A 14,409-nucleotide genomic window follows, 5' to 3' on the forward strand; every position below is an offset into this window, starting at 1 on the left:
TAGTCCCATGCTTTTCAGCTACTTTCCATGCCTGCAAAATTCCCCCCAATGTTCCTACCCTGTTTGACCTTTGGGCTTTAATTCCCATTAGATGTCTCTTCTTCCAAGAAGCCTCCTCTCCCAACACTGACAGTGCCCCTGGTCTATGCTCCCTTAAAGCCTGGTTCTTCCTTCATCAGAGCATGGATCCCATGTGTTACAATGCTCGCCTGCTTGTCTATCTACCTCCTTAGTCTGCAAGCTCCCGGGAGCAGGGACTGTGTCTTCCCCAGCAAGACAGCATCAGTGACCAGCAGTGACTGCCCCATGTCCGGTGCTCAATATATTGGATTGAGGGGAGCAGAGGGCTGACTGCTTTTATTGTCTTTCCCCTGAGTTTCAGATTTTGAAAGATTTTAACCAGTAAACACAATTTATTCCTTAAGTTAACCTATTGGGTCTTATCAGGGGATTCATGCATGGCTTTCTTTTCTTTCTTTCATTCTTTTTTTTTTTGTTTGTTTTACTTGATTTTATTTATTTATTTATTTATTTATTTATTTATTTTTGGCTGTGTTGGGTCTTCGGTTCGTGCGAGGGCTTTCTCCAGTTGCGGCAAGCGGGGGCCACTCTTCATCGCGGTGCGGGGACCGCTCTTCATCGCGGTGCGCGGGCCTTTCTCTATCGCGGCCCCTCCCGTCGCGGGGCACAGGCTCCAGACGCGCAGGCTCAGCAATTGTGGCTCACGGGCCCAGCTGCTCCGTGGCATGTGGGATCTTCCCAGACCAGGGCTCGAACCCGTGTCCCCTGCATTAGCAGGCAGATTCTCAACCACTGCGCCACCAGGGAAGCCCCTCTTTCATTCTTTTTAATATTGAAGATTGCTTGAAGAACTTCTAAACCGTTTTCTTTTTGAGGAATAACTTGGGGGCCTAACAATACTGGTTTTTGAATCTAGTCAATCTACTTCCATTTAATAGAAAAGGGAACTGAGGCCCCGAGAGGTGAGACGACTTGCCTGAGGTTGAAGTGCGTTAGTAATATCACCAGGTTAAAACTCAAGTTTTCTGACTTCTATCCAGGATTCTCTCTGCTCTTTCACAATAGCTGAGCCAATTGTGTGTTGTTGCAATGTTTAACAACCGGCTCTCTAGGGGAAACAAAAAAGAGCCTCAGTTTAAAGCATTTGTCGGTTTCTGCCGTGTAAATGCTTTCATCTTGGCTAATTTCAAGCTACCTCTGTCAAGTCACTGAACAGGAGAGTTGGTTCAAGCAGGCTCCAAACTCCACGCTCTCTGCTTTCTTAAAGGTTTGTAGTTGGAGGCTTCAGCCCCTCGGAAAGTGGCCGTTGCCAGAACATGATAAATTCTGGCAGTGAAGTGATGTAAACGGCTATAGACGGCTATACGTAAAAGTACGGGGGGCATCCCTGGTGGCGCAGTGGTTGAGAATCTGCCTGCCAATGCAGGGGACACGGGTTCGAGCCCCGGTCTGGGAAGATCCCACATGCCACGGAGCAACTGGGCCCGTGAGCCACAATTACTGAGCCTGCGCATCTGGAGCCTGTGCTCCGCAACAAGAGAGGCCGCGACAGTGAGAGGCCCGCGCACCGCGATGAAGAGTGGTCCCCACTCGCCGCAACTGGAGAAAGCCCTCGCACAGAAACGAAGACTCAACACAGTCATAAATAAATAAATAAATAAATAAAAGAACGTGAATTTCTTAAAAAAAAAAAAAAAAGTACGGGGTCCCAAAGGAATGACCTGCTGAAAATATGACAAGATGGAAAACTCATACGAATACAGAATGCTGTTCATTGTCATGTGTTGGAACCAAAAGCCAGTGATAACCTATGCAAACACAAGTTAAATGAAATAGAAATACAAGTCCCACCTCCCCTCGGTAGCTTTTCTGATTTATCTCAGGCAGAAATAATTCCTCCTTCCTTAGTAGTTCCCATATATTTATAATCAGTTGCTTTTTTTAGAATTGCCAACAGAATGTATCCAAAGTCCCTAGCTTGGCAAAGAGGCCTTTTACCAAATGAATTTTCAAAGGAGGTGGGGTGGGGCGGCAGGAGGAACACAGGCTGTGGGGCTTGTCAACTCTGGGTTCAACTCCTGTCCCACTACTTAATGCTCTGCGGCCTCAGGCCAGTGTCCTGACCTCAGTTTGTTCATTCTTGGATACGTTCCTTGTAAGGCTGACACAGGATGAAACAATATAAAACATGTCAGGTGCCTAACACGCCACCTGGCACATTCAAAGAAGGCAAGAAATACCTGTTCTCTCCTTTGACAGGTTAAACATTTCCTGCCTGTACAAATCGTCTGTACATAAAAAAATTTTTTTTAATTAATTAATTAATTTTATTTTTTTGGCTGTGTTGGGTCTTCATTGCTGTGCGCGGGCTTCCTCTAGCTGCGGCGAGCGGGGGCTACTATTTGTTGCGGTTCGCGGGCTTCTCATTGTGGTGGCTTCTCTTGTTGCAGAGCACAGGCTCTAGGTGCGCGGGCTTCGGTAGCTGTGACACACAGGCTCATAGTTGTGGCTTGCGGTCCTAGAGCGCAGGCTCAGTAGCTGTGGCACATGGGCTTAGTTGCTCTGTGGCATGTGGGATCGTCCCAGATCAGGGCTCGAACCCGTGTCCCCTGCATTGGCAGGCAGATTCTTAACCAATGCGCCACCAGGGAAGTCCTCGTCTGTACATTTTAAAGACCTTGTTTTCCTATGAATTAATTAGTTCATTTGCTCAGTCTCCTAACAAATATTTAGAAAGAGAGAAATGCCTCTGTGCATCAAATCTCTGATTCCATTGTCTTTAATATCTAGTGGTTTTGCAGAACATGGACGCAGGTAAGTTCTTGGACTCAGGTTAGGGTGGCAAGTAAGAACCCAGGAAAGTTGTTTTTAAATGTGGACCAAAGTGCAGAAGGGCGGTAATGAGGAACCTGCTCACGATTAAGCCTCACTAAACGAAGACTCTGTGAGTTGCCGTAGTGGAACCCCACTAAGGGCTGGGCACCTAACTTACAGCCTTAAACCCACTCCTTTAACCCTCCCATTAACCCCACAGTGGTAGAATTATCCCCATTTTGCTGATGAGAAAGCTGATGTACAGAGAAGTCCATGCTCTGTCATGTTCCTTGTGCACTTCTACTATGTGCCAGGCACTGTTCTAGGCATTGGTGAGAGAGCATGGACAGACGAAAACCCCCGCCCTTGTGGAGCTGACATGAACAAGACAACAAACAAGATGAATAAGTGAAATATCTCATATGTCAGGTGGTGCTAAGTGCCATGAAGAAAAATAAAGCAGAGCAGGCCTTTGGGTCAGGGGAGGTTGCAGTTTGATGTAAGCTTACCGGGAAAGGTCTCAGGGAGAAGGTGACCTCCGGGCAAAGAAGGGAGGGAGTGGGCCAAGTAGATAACTGGCTCAGAAACTTGCCTGAGGTTACTAGGAAGTGTCACTCGGCACTGGAAGGGCTGTTTGTCAGGCTCTAAAGCCAGGGCTCTCATTTCATCAGGCCTCTTTTTTCAAAAAGCAGCGCTGCTGTTCTCCAAGCAGGGTGTGTGTGTGTGTACAAGTCTGTCTGTCTGTCTGTCTGTGAATGTGTTATATTTCCCTGGGGCTGATCCTGTGGGGGCCTGAGCTTCCCTGACAGCTCCCAGGTCCTCAGGCCTCACATTATTGGTTTTCATGGAAACTTGGCAACTTTCTCCCCCTCTCCCCCCACCCCCCCACCCTTTGCCCTGCACCACATTCCAGTGGCTTTATTTGTGTGCCTTGGAGCCTGGCCAGGGCTGGGCCTGGGACAGGTTGCCATGGCGATCTCCCACTCCTTCCAGATAGAACTTCTCAAGGATGTTGCCTTTGGGCCTGAAATAGTTCAGGCCTGCTCTCCGCCACAGCAGGAAGAGCTGAGTTAGGAAACCCCTTTCAATCAGCTTTTGAACTTGCACAAACCCAACCCTGGGTGAGAAAGACTTCTGGGGGGTGTTCTCCAGGGCACCCCAGATTCGGGATTGGGAATGGTTTTCCTTGGGATACTGGAATAACTACTATCAGTTGTTACATACCAGGTGCTGTATTCAGAGCCTGCCTCTGAGACCTGCAGAAACAGAACAGTTTTTTTAAAAGCTCAACTTTACTGATGAATCTGCATCTAATAAAATGCACCCATTTTAAGTGCACAGTTCAATGAGATTTGACAATGTATATACACTTGGGTAATGACCACTACAATTAAGATATAAAGCTTTTCCATCACCCCCCAAAGTTTCTTCCTGCTGCTTTGCAATTATCCTCCCCCCTCCCCAACCCCTGGTCCCAGGCAGCCACTGATCTGCTGTCTGTCACCATGGATTCATTTTGCCTTTTCTAGAAGTTCATGTAAATAGAACCATCTAGTATGTGCACTTTTGTGGCGTGTCTTTTGTTCAGCATAACGTTTTTGAGATTCATCTGTGTGGTTGCCTGTTTATTCCTTTTTATTGCTGGTGCTATTGTATGGAGTGACTGTAACAGAGAACAAACCTGACTCCATATTGGATCTAGTCCTTTAGCGCTAACCCTTGAGCTCTGTTGCCTGTGCTTAGTCATGCTGGCTCTGCACCTTTGTGAAAGAATGTTGCCGGTAGCCTGAAATATACAGGATAGCCCATCCTCAAGGCTCTGACCTTTAAAGGTGTAGCACTTTTCCATTCATATAGACATGAAAAGTTGCAGAACAGAGAATAACATTTGTCTCGTGGGAGGTTTATAGGAACATCGTGACCTGACCTGCAGGGACAGCTGCAGGAACAAAGGATTCCAGCACCAAGAAGTTTGCAGCAACCAGCTACCTCCTCCCCCCCACACCCCCCACCTCCACCCTCCCCTTTTAGTATACAAGAAGCCTGAATTCTAACTCGGGTAAGCTGGTTCTTTGGGACACTAGACTTCTTGGTCTCCTGGCTTTCTGAGTAAATTCACTCTTCCTTGTCCCAACAACTCGTCTCTTGATTTGCTGGCCTGTTGCATGGTGAGCAGTACAAGCTTGGACTCCGTAACATGACCACAGCTTGTCCATTCTCTTGCGGATAGACATCTGGGTTGTTTTCCGTCTTCAGTTATTGCAAATAAAGTTGTTATGTACATTTGTGTATATATCTTGTGTGAACATATACTTTAACCCCTTCTGGGTAACACCGGGAGTGGAATGGCTGGGTCATGTGGTAAATACTGTTAAACTTTAGAAGAAACTGTCACAGAGCATGTTTTGAGGTAGCACTGACTGGGTGCAATTGGGTTTTGCTCACAGGGACTAGAACTAGTGATACCGAGCTCCCCTAAAACCGAGTTCCCACGCTGGGTTTATTTTTTAATTAATTAATTAATTTTTAATTTTTTTGGCTGTGTTGGGTCTCGTTTCTATGCGAGGGCTTTCTCTAGTTGCGGCAAGCAGGGGCCACTCTTCATCACGGTGTGCGGGCCTCTCACTATCGCGGCCTCTCTTGTTGCGGAGCACAGGCTCCAGATGCGCAGGCTCAGTAGTTGTGGCTCACGGGCCCAGTTGCTCCTTGGCATGTGGGATCTTCCCAGACCAGGGCTCGAACCTGTGTCCCCTGCCTTAGCAGGCAGATTCTCAACCACTGCGCCACCAGGGAAGCCCCCATGCTGGGTTTATGATTAACCTCTCAATTCAAAACTGTATTCCCTTTATTATCCCACCCCCTTCCCCTCAGGATTGAGGAGTATCAAAGAAAAGCAGGGATTGAAACTGAGCAGGATTCTGTGGGCCCTTCCCAGGTGCAAAAGCCCCTCTGTGTCCCCCGTTTCTTGATTGTAGAAAAAGGCTTTAGTCTCCTAGGACTTCCCTGAGTTCCAAAGAACAGACTCAAGCAATTACTAATTAGGGAGGTGAGGGAATGCAGAAAAAAAGGAAAAGCAGTCTAGAAACAATAGTTAGGTGGATAAAACAGAGTCCTAGTTCTTCCTCAAGGGATATACATAACTATCTGATGCATATTTTTGAGTTGTTCTTCAGATACTAAGACACCCCCCCCACACACACACACCCCCAGATGGAGGATGGTGACTGCTTGCTGACCACAATCATGTAGATCCTAGACTGGTTGCCACCAGAAGGTTGATGATTAAGATTCCTGAAACACCATCCTGTTACCTCACAACAAACCAATCAGCAGAAAGTCTGTGAGCTGCAACCCTCACCCCAAATGTGGCCTTTAAAAACCCTCCCCTGAACACCATCTGGGAGTTCAGGTCTTTTGAGCATGAGCTGCCCATTCTCCTTGCTTGTCCTGCAATAAAAGCTGCACTCTCCTTTACTGCAACCCGCTGTCAGTAGATTGACTTTGCTGTACATTGGGTGAGTGGACCCATGTTTGGTTTGGTAACACTACCAATACCTTGTGAGAAGGGTAGAGCAAGGATTTCAAGGTAGCAAGAAGGGAGAGCAGGGTCCTTTATCAGTGAGTAACTTGCCTGCCTATTTAGGGACGTTTCCATAAATACCTACTGGTAGGTAGCTAAGAACAGGTGGGGAAAGAGTCAGGTAGTGAAGTGGCAGCAAGGAAGAATGTTTAAGGGCAGTAGTGTGACTGGGTGAAGGGGGATTGGGGGTACTTTAGAAAGATGTGTGTGTAGTGGGGAGGGGACTGAATCACATGCCCCAAAATCTCAGTACAAAGTCTGGTTTTCAGTGGTTGACAGTTCTCCTTAAGGCAGCTTGCTTTTCTGCCCCATTTTCCACTTCTGAATATCCACTACTGTCCAGGAGAAAGGAAGGCAAAAAGAGGAACACATATTTGCTGTGTCTGCTCTCTCTGGGCAGTAGACATACTTTTCTTATTTAATCCTCCCAAACACTTGGCAAGGTCTATGTTCTTCATCCAGTCTTTGAGACCAAAAGTATTTTAATGAATAGTTGTAGATAATCATCTAAGGAGGGTGTTAGGTGGAGTCACTGCTCTTCATAAGAAAGGAATAGCTGGACCTGGGGGGTAAGGCTGGAGGGGGATCGGCAGCTAAGAGGGTGAAGAGGGGCTGGAAGATATAAGTGAGAGAGACAGAGAGAGGAACAACTGTAGCAGCTGCTAAAGGGAAAGGAATTTGAAGAAAGAGCTGAAGGCTGTAGAATATGCCACCACAAAATATGACTGTAGGCGTTTAGGCCATGCCACGCCCCAAAGTATGCTGCTTTGATATATCTATTATTTTGAACTGTAGGCATTTGAAAAACAACAAATGCATGGAGAGGCTTTCTCTGAACTCCCCTATCTGCCTAAAGATAAATCCTCCCAAAGGAACTCAGATGTCATAAATCCCCTCCCTGGGAATTTCGTTAACAGGGGAAGATTCACTCTTATCATAGGAGAGGAGACTGGACGTCAATACCATACCCAGGTAACTTTGTCACAAACTATCTTATCTCCCACGTATTCTTCTAAGAGCCCATTCATCTTTCCCCAAAATTACATACTCTCCCCTAAGAAGCCTACATTCCCTTACCTCTTTCCCTATTAACATAGTATTTAATCCTGAATTCTAAAGCCACCTCTTTGGGGTGCTCATTTTTCCTGGGTATCTCCCATGTATACATGAGCCATACATGTTAATAAACTTCTGTTTGCTTTTTTCTTTTATGCTTTTCTCTATCTTTTATTACAAGGGTCTCAGCTAAGAACTCATAAGTGTAAAAGGAAAATTTTTTTACCTCCCCTACAAAGTCAAGATTTTGGGGAAGTTTTGCTATGTGATGTGTACTATAATTCCAGGAAAAATACTCATTACTCATCTTTGCCTTCAGAGGTGTGTGTGTGTTTTAATGTGATTATGTTTGAAATTGATTTTAAGTCTTGAGTGGGTTCATAGAGGCTCAGTTACTTGTAAATAACATGTAAATGGAGAAGCAGAATAATTGAATGAGTAATTTGCCCAAGGTCACACAGCTGGATCCAGATTTGAACTGTTTCCTGACTCCAGTGTCCTTTCCCAACCCACTGCCTGGTTTGCTGAGGTTCTAGGAACTTGCCTTGGGTGCCAAGATAAGACACTGTCCTCTGTTTTGTAATTCCCCATTTTTTTTCAGTGATTCCACCTACAGATGGATGGCTGGTCTACATAACTTGTGAAGTAAACCAGAATATGTCAAAATATCCCTTTTTAATGTAAGAATTATTTTGAGCTGAAGGCAATTAAGAAATAGCAAATGCAGGAAAAGCTCTCTATACCTTCCCCATTTCTGCTTAAAGGCAGGATATAAATTTTCCTTTACTATAAGACTCTGGACTCTTATCAGCCCAGAGACAAACGTTACTGCAAACAAATAAACAAACGTTACTCCATTAATTTTCCCCCATGTATTTACTTTCACACAGTTTGTTGCCCTTTGAAGCCTAAAACTTCTTTCTTTTGACCTGCTATTGCTCTACAAATTTATTGTTCTTTGTTGAAGATGCTACATAACCTACATAAGCCTGAGTTCTAAGTTACCTCCTTAAGTTACTCATCTCTGAGTTTCTCCCATGTTTATATGAAATATACATGTTGACAAAATTCTTTTTGTTTTCTCTTGTTAATCTGTCTTTTGTTACAGAGCCCCAACTGAGGAACTTAATTAAGATAGGTAGAGGAAATATTTTTCCTCCCCTACAGCTGACCTCTGAAATTCACACATGTGGCATTTGAATCACAGAAGACAAAACAATATTTGCCTGCAGAAGTCTGATTAAGAAACTCACATCCCTGAGTCCCAGTTTACAGCTCTGTCCACATGTTGAGCTTCCCCTGCATATGGTATTAGTTTTCTTATTCTCACTGTGTGATGAATATGCTACCTGAACAGAGGGAGAGAAGGTGAAGGAAGGCCTAGGGCTTCAGAACTGGAAGTGGTGTCCAAGATACCTTAGCCTGATTCCCTCATTTTAGAATGAGGGAAGATCTGAAGCCCAGAGGTGGGAAGTGCCACCCCCTCCACCCCGACTCTCAGGTCCTCCCCCATTTATGCCACCAGCATTTACTTATTTTTAAGCCTCCTCTGTGAACTTTTTCAGTCTGTCCCAGTGTGCTCATTCCCCGCCCTGCCCCATAAAGTTGTCCATTTGCTTCTTTATGCCTTTCCTCTCTCTGCTCAGATTGCTATCAGTGGTCTGTCTGCGTGGCTGTCACCGTTAGGCTGGGAGCTTCCTGAGGGCAGGGACAATGTCCAGCTCAATTTTTTGATCCTAATGCCTAGCACAGTGCCTGGTATATAGCCAAGTACTCAATGAATTTCCTTTTATTATAAATGTAATGCACATTTATAAACTCTCAAACATGTGGAAAGTATGCTTCACTCTCCCACAGCTCCTCTCTCCAACCATCATTCAGTCTCTTTTGTGATCTTCCAGACATTTTCTCTGCATATAGAAAGCCTACATAGGTTTACCCATCTTTAAAAACATAACCCTCTTGCTATAGAAATGATTATGTTGTTTATTTCTTTTTCCCAGTACAAATTTAAACAAATAAAGCGATTTTGTCCAAATTCACTTGTCTATTTCCGTGTAATTAACCATTCTCAAGCTCAGTGACTTATAACAACAATCATATGATTTGCTCAGGTTTCTATTTGGGCTGCGCTGGGCTGCATTTCTGCTGGTCTTGGCTGGGACTGCTCATGCAGCTGCAGTCAACTGTTGCGTTGGTTGGGGCCTCAGCAAGGGTGATTCTCTGCTCTTGGGTCCTCTGTGAGCCTTTACGGGATTCTACTGTCATTTCTATTCTCGAGAATGGGCCAGGGATTGAAGATGGCAGGGAGCAGGGCCCCTTCTCAGTGACACACTAACACTTAAGCTTCCCTGCTCTCTTCCCCAACTCACCTCTCTCCTCTCAATCCTGCAGCTGGAAAAACTGCTTTTACTTTCTTGCACGTTCTTCTGAATTTATTGACACATAAATATTGTGCTTTGAATCTTTCATGACTTAGGTTTTAAAATTCAACAGCCTTTCCCCCTCCCAACCCCCACCCTCTTTTTTTCAAATATGACCTTGGCCATAAATTTCCAAGGTCTATTTTGAAACTAAAAAAACTAAGAATTGACTTTCTGTTTTGCTGCGTTCTCCATGACTTCCTGGAGGGTAAGCTTCAAATGCCCTAGCTGCTTCTTGATGAGGGGAAGCATTCAGGAACAAAAACCACACTGGATAACGCTGTAAAACTCTACCCTCCTGCACGGTTAGAGCTGTTTATTTACATAGGCCTAGGAGCACCAGGGAAAATAGTTTGGACTTTGCTCTCACTTGGGGGTTGAATTTACCTGGGCATGTTTGGTGTCGGGGGTGGGAGTAGACTGGGTGGGGGGTTAATGGGTCCACATCAACTCAATTGTAGGTGGAATTGTGTTCCCCGGGATAGGTGACAATAGGGAAGAAGGAATGTGGCCATGCCAGGCTCAGCTATGGGGCCTTGGACAAGTGTGGGCAGTGGCTTCTCCACACAGGGTGAGACAGTAGCTGGAACTCTTGCTGGTGGCTCATGGTTACACTGGGGAAGGAAAATGCTCCTGGTGTAAAAGCTGAGAGAGTTGTGGCACCAGAAACCCAAGCAAAGAGAAAGTTGAGTCCTTCCCCTGCCAGCAGCTGATAAGCAGGCTGCAGAGTCAGGTGTGTAAGCGGCATTTGGGGTGGTGCTGTTGGCAGCTTGTGGACAAGAATTGAGGTGGGTGGCGGGCAGGCAGGTAGCAACAGCAAGGTCAGGAGCCCAAGGGTGGGGATCTGGGTGATGGATAAGGAGAAATGCAAGAACTCTTGGCACACGATGACTACATCCAAACCTCTACACTAAGAGATGCAGCCAACCCTAGCATGGCTTCTAGCAGCCTAAGGCTGTGTCCCTGAGACCTCAGAACCCACTTCTGAGTTCCTTCCTGTCTGGAAAAGCTCAGGGCTGTCAAAAGAATTTACTGTTTGTTTTAGCCAATGCCTGACCTAGGTCTCTGACCTCCCTTTCCTAGAGCATTTACTGACAAAGGCTTATTCTCCCTCTGTCCCTTTGAGATGTATATGTAACTCCTACAACTCAGGAGTGTCTTTTCCAAGGACCTGAGAGTCATCCCTTTGAAAGGCACTCATCAGGAAGGATAGGGCCTCCAGTCGCCCGGTCTCTCCCCTCCCTACTCCCTCATTCTCCCTTTAAAATGCCCTAGTCACCTCTGCGCAAAGTGCGCGGAGCTCAGCAATATCCCTACTGTCGGTAGTTACTGAATAAAATCTGTTTTTGCTCTTTTAACTCATGTCCAGCTTTGTTTATCTTTGACAGTTGCTAAGGAGTTGGCAATGGCCTGGGAAACTCAAAGCTACGGACAGATGAGGGGCGAGTCAGAGGTGTGCTGGTGTCCAGGCCAATGTGACAAGGACCGATGGACCAGTGCCTCAGACAGCATTGGTTTGGGCGGCGTTTGAGGACACGGTGGGGGCTGCAGACGGGGGGCTTTGGTCCAAGAGGGACAACAAGATGAGCAGTCCTGAGTGGTTGGCTGTCGGCAGAGAACATGGGAGACACCACCTCCTGGCAGCCCTCAAAGAGATACAAGAGGAGGCCAGGAACCCCAGAAAGGAGGCAGCTGGCATCCTCCTCCTTCACACGTATCAGTGTTGGACCACAGTCTCTCTCTTGATGGGACCACATTTGTGCACACAAACCTTAGAAGGAAACCCCTGTGTGTTATTGTGGCAATTCTTGGAGATTCCTGTTCACCCATGAATCTCTTTATTGGGGACCATTTCTGGAGGTCATGGTCGCTGACCTCTTGACTGGAAGGAATTTTTTCCTTTTTCCCAGCAGGAGGGAAAAGTTCCTCCTGACAGGGGAAAAAATGGTGAAAAGAAAATTCTAGTAAATGGAAAATGATGTGGAAGGGCCCTCTTGTATGTGATAGGTAAGTGAATGGGCCCTCAGGATGAGGTCAGACTTTTGGGAAATTAAGGAAGCCCCATGGAGGTGGGGGTGGGGGAAGAGAGCTGGAAACAGGGCACAAAGCCGAGAACCCAGGACCCAAAGGCTCCCTGCCTGCCCCATGGGTGACCAAGGGTGATAATTTCAAACCTGAATTTCGAGTGATATTCAATTTTTACATGTGGGCTTAATATTTGCCATAGTATTCGCAGTTAATTATGTTTCCTTCTATATTTTTGTGTTAAGATGAATCATTGTTGTTCCAGATATTTTTCTGAGATAAGTGGAGGGGGGCACATGCGAAGTGAGGCCTGCGGAGGGGGTGGGAGTGGGTCTGGAGAAAAATGATTTTGCTTCCTTTTTTGGATTTGTATGTATACTTGGATAACTTGCCTGTTTGATTAGGACTTATTTGGTTTGGTTTATGGGTCTGCCTTGCTTCCTTGCCCACCCCCCCACCCCCCAGTGTCTTAGAACAAATCTTCACCTTCCTCCAGGGCAGGTGCCTATATGTTGCAGGAAAATGGGGCACGAGAGGATGGTCATGTCCCCGGTCTCGGGCAAGTGACCGATAGGGATGGGATAGGCTGCCAAGTGAGGGTCCTTGGCTTTGCACAAGGAAGAATTCAAGATCGAGCCATAGTAAAGTGAAAGCAAGTTTATTTAGAGAGGTACACATTCTATAGACAGAATGCGGTCCTTCTCAGAAGGGAGAGTGGTCCCGGGGCATAGGGTCGTTTTGGAAAGTGATAGCGCCCTGAAATATGGGGTTGTTAGTTTTCATGGGCTGGGTAATTTCATAGGCTAACGAGTGGGAGGATTATTCCAACTATTTTGGAGAAAGGGTGGGAATTTCCAGAATTTGGGCCACCGCCCACTTTTGGGCTCTTAGGTCAGCCTTGGAACCGTCATGGCACCTGTGCGTGTGTCACTTAGCTTATGCTAATGTATTACAATGAGCGTATAATGAGGCTCGAGGTCTACTGGAAGTCGAATCTTCCGCCATCTTGGGCCTAGTAGGTTCTAACCAGTTTTTGTCGAATCCCTCCTGTCTCATGTGGGGTGATGTTGGCCATACAAAAGCCCTAAAAGGGTTAGGATGCAAACAGAAACATGATTTACTCTTCCCTCTTTCTCCAGTCCTCAGGGCTGGGGAATCAATTTAGGGAGACTGCCGCCTCTCAAGGTTTCTTCTCTCTAGGCAGTTGAGGGGAAACCGAGAGCAGTGGAGCTGTTTGGTGGGGGGAGGCCGTCACCAGGAGCCATCCTCTGTCACCTGGGGTTAACTGGGGTGGGAGTTGCTCCCAGCCCTGGGGCTCAGCCCCTTCCCTCTCCTTAAGTTCATAAAGGCTGATGTCAATTCGGGCTTAAACTTTAACTCTTTCCACTTCTTACTTCCAGACAAATTAGTTGATCAATAGCTGATTTGATCCTGATCATTTAGCCACAGATTGAAACTTTTTTCCATGTCATCAGTCTCACTTTTCTTTTTTTTCTTTTCTGCTTAGTTTGGATTGAATAGACACAGCTCTTTTCCTTTATTGCATGCTTTATTTTTTTGTGCTTTAAAACTCTTCCCACGGTGACAATTCCTTCCAGATGCACCTGTAACTTTCCATTCCTCATTTTCTCACCACTTTCAAAGTAAATGTTATTTCTACATTTGTTACTTTTGTAATTTTGCCTCTTATTAGTGCTTTCAAGATTCTCACGGGCGTTATGCTTATTGGTTATTATGGGGTTGATAATGTGTGGACAATTACTTGGGCACAAGGGTGTCAACACAGTTGAGTAATGGACTGCATTGTCCACCATGGCAGGTCTAAAATGACCTTTCACTATAGCCGGTGCCATCTGTTGGTGGAGGGAAGAGTTGACATTCTTTTTTCTGGAGTGTATCTTTTTGTGAATCTATAGACATTGAAATTTAAGTGGAAAAGCTTCTTTATACAAATTCTTCTGTGGCTTTAAAAGTAATTCATTATAGGGGGGTGGAGGAGAGATGGATTGGGAGTTTGGGATTAGCAGATGCAAACTATTATATATAGAACAGATAAACCACAAGGTCCTACTGTATAGCATATGGAACTATATTCAATATCCTGTGATACCGTAATGGAAAAGAATATGAAAATGAATGTATATATATGTATAACTGAATCACTTTGCTGTACAGCAGAAATTAACAACATTGTAAATCAATTCTACTTCAATAAAATAAAATTTAAAAATAATTCATTATATACAATAGTTGTATTTCCTTGTCAGTGCACCTAGATCTACTTCATTCTCTTTGTTCTGTGTAGTATTCCACGGTATAGGTACACTATACCTTATTAAAAAATGCCCCTGTGGATGGACATTTAGGTTGTTCCTAGATTTTTTTTTTACTACAGATAATCTTGTAAAATACATTTCTTTAGGTTTAAATGTACTTTTCTTTGATTTTCATTGAAGCTGAGCATCTTTTTATGTGTTTATTCGCCACGTC

General features: G+C 45.4%; 1 long non-coding RNA gene across 2 annotated transcripts; it reads left to right on the forward strand.

Moving 5' to 3' along the window:
• The first annotated feature begins 6,243 nt into the window (after positions 1-6,243).
• LOC130709073 (uncharacterized) lies at positions 6,244-14,099 on the forward strand. 2 transcript variants are annotated; one of them, XR_009009544.1, is made up of 4 exons: positions 6,244-6,350; positions 7,333-7,387; positions 8,580-8,779; positions 11,283-14,099. It is a non-coding gene; the product is annotated as an uncharacterized LOC130709073 (long non-coding RNA). The 2 variants fall into 2 exon arrangements; XR_009009548.1 differs by lacking the exon at positions 8,580-8,779.
• The last annotated feature ends 310 nt before the right edge of the window (positions 14,100-14,409 follow it).

This window comes from Balaenoptera acutorostrata, chromosome 1 (genome assembly GCF_949987535.1).
Source record: "Balaenoptera acutorostrata chromosome 1, mBalAcu1.1, whole genome shotgun sequence".
NCBI classification, from domain to species: domain Eukaryota; kingdom Metazoa; phylum Chordata; class Mammalia; order Artiodactyla; family Balaenopteridae; genus Balaenoptera; species Balaenoptera acutorostrata.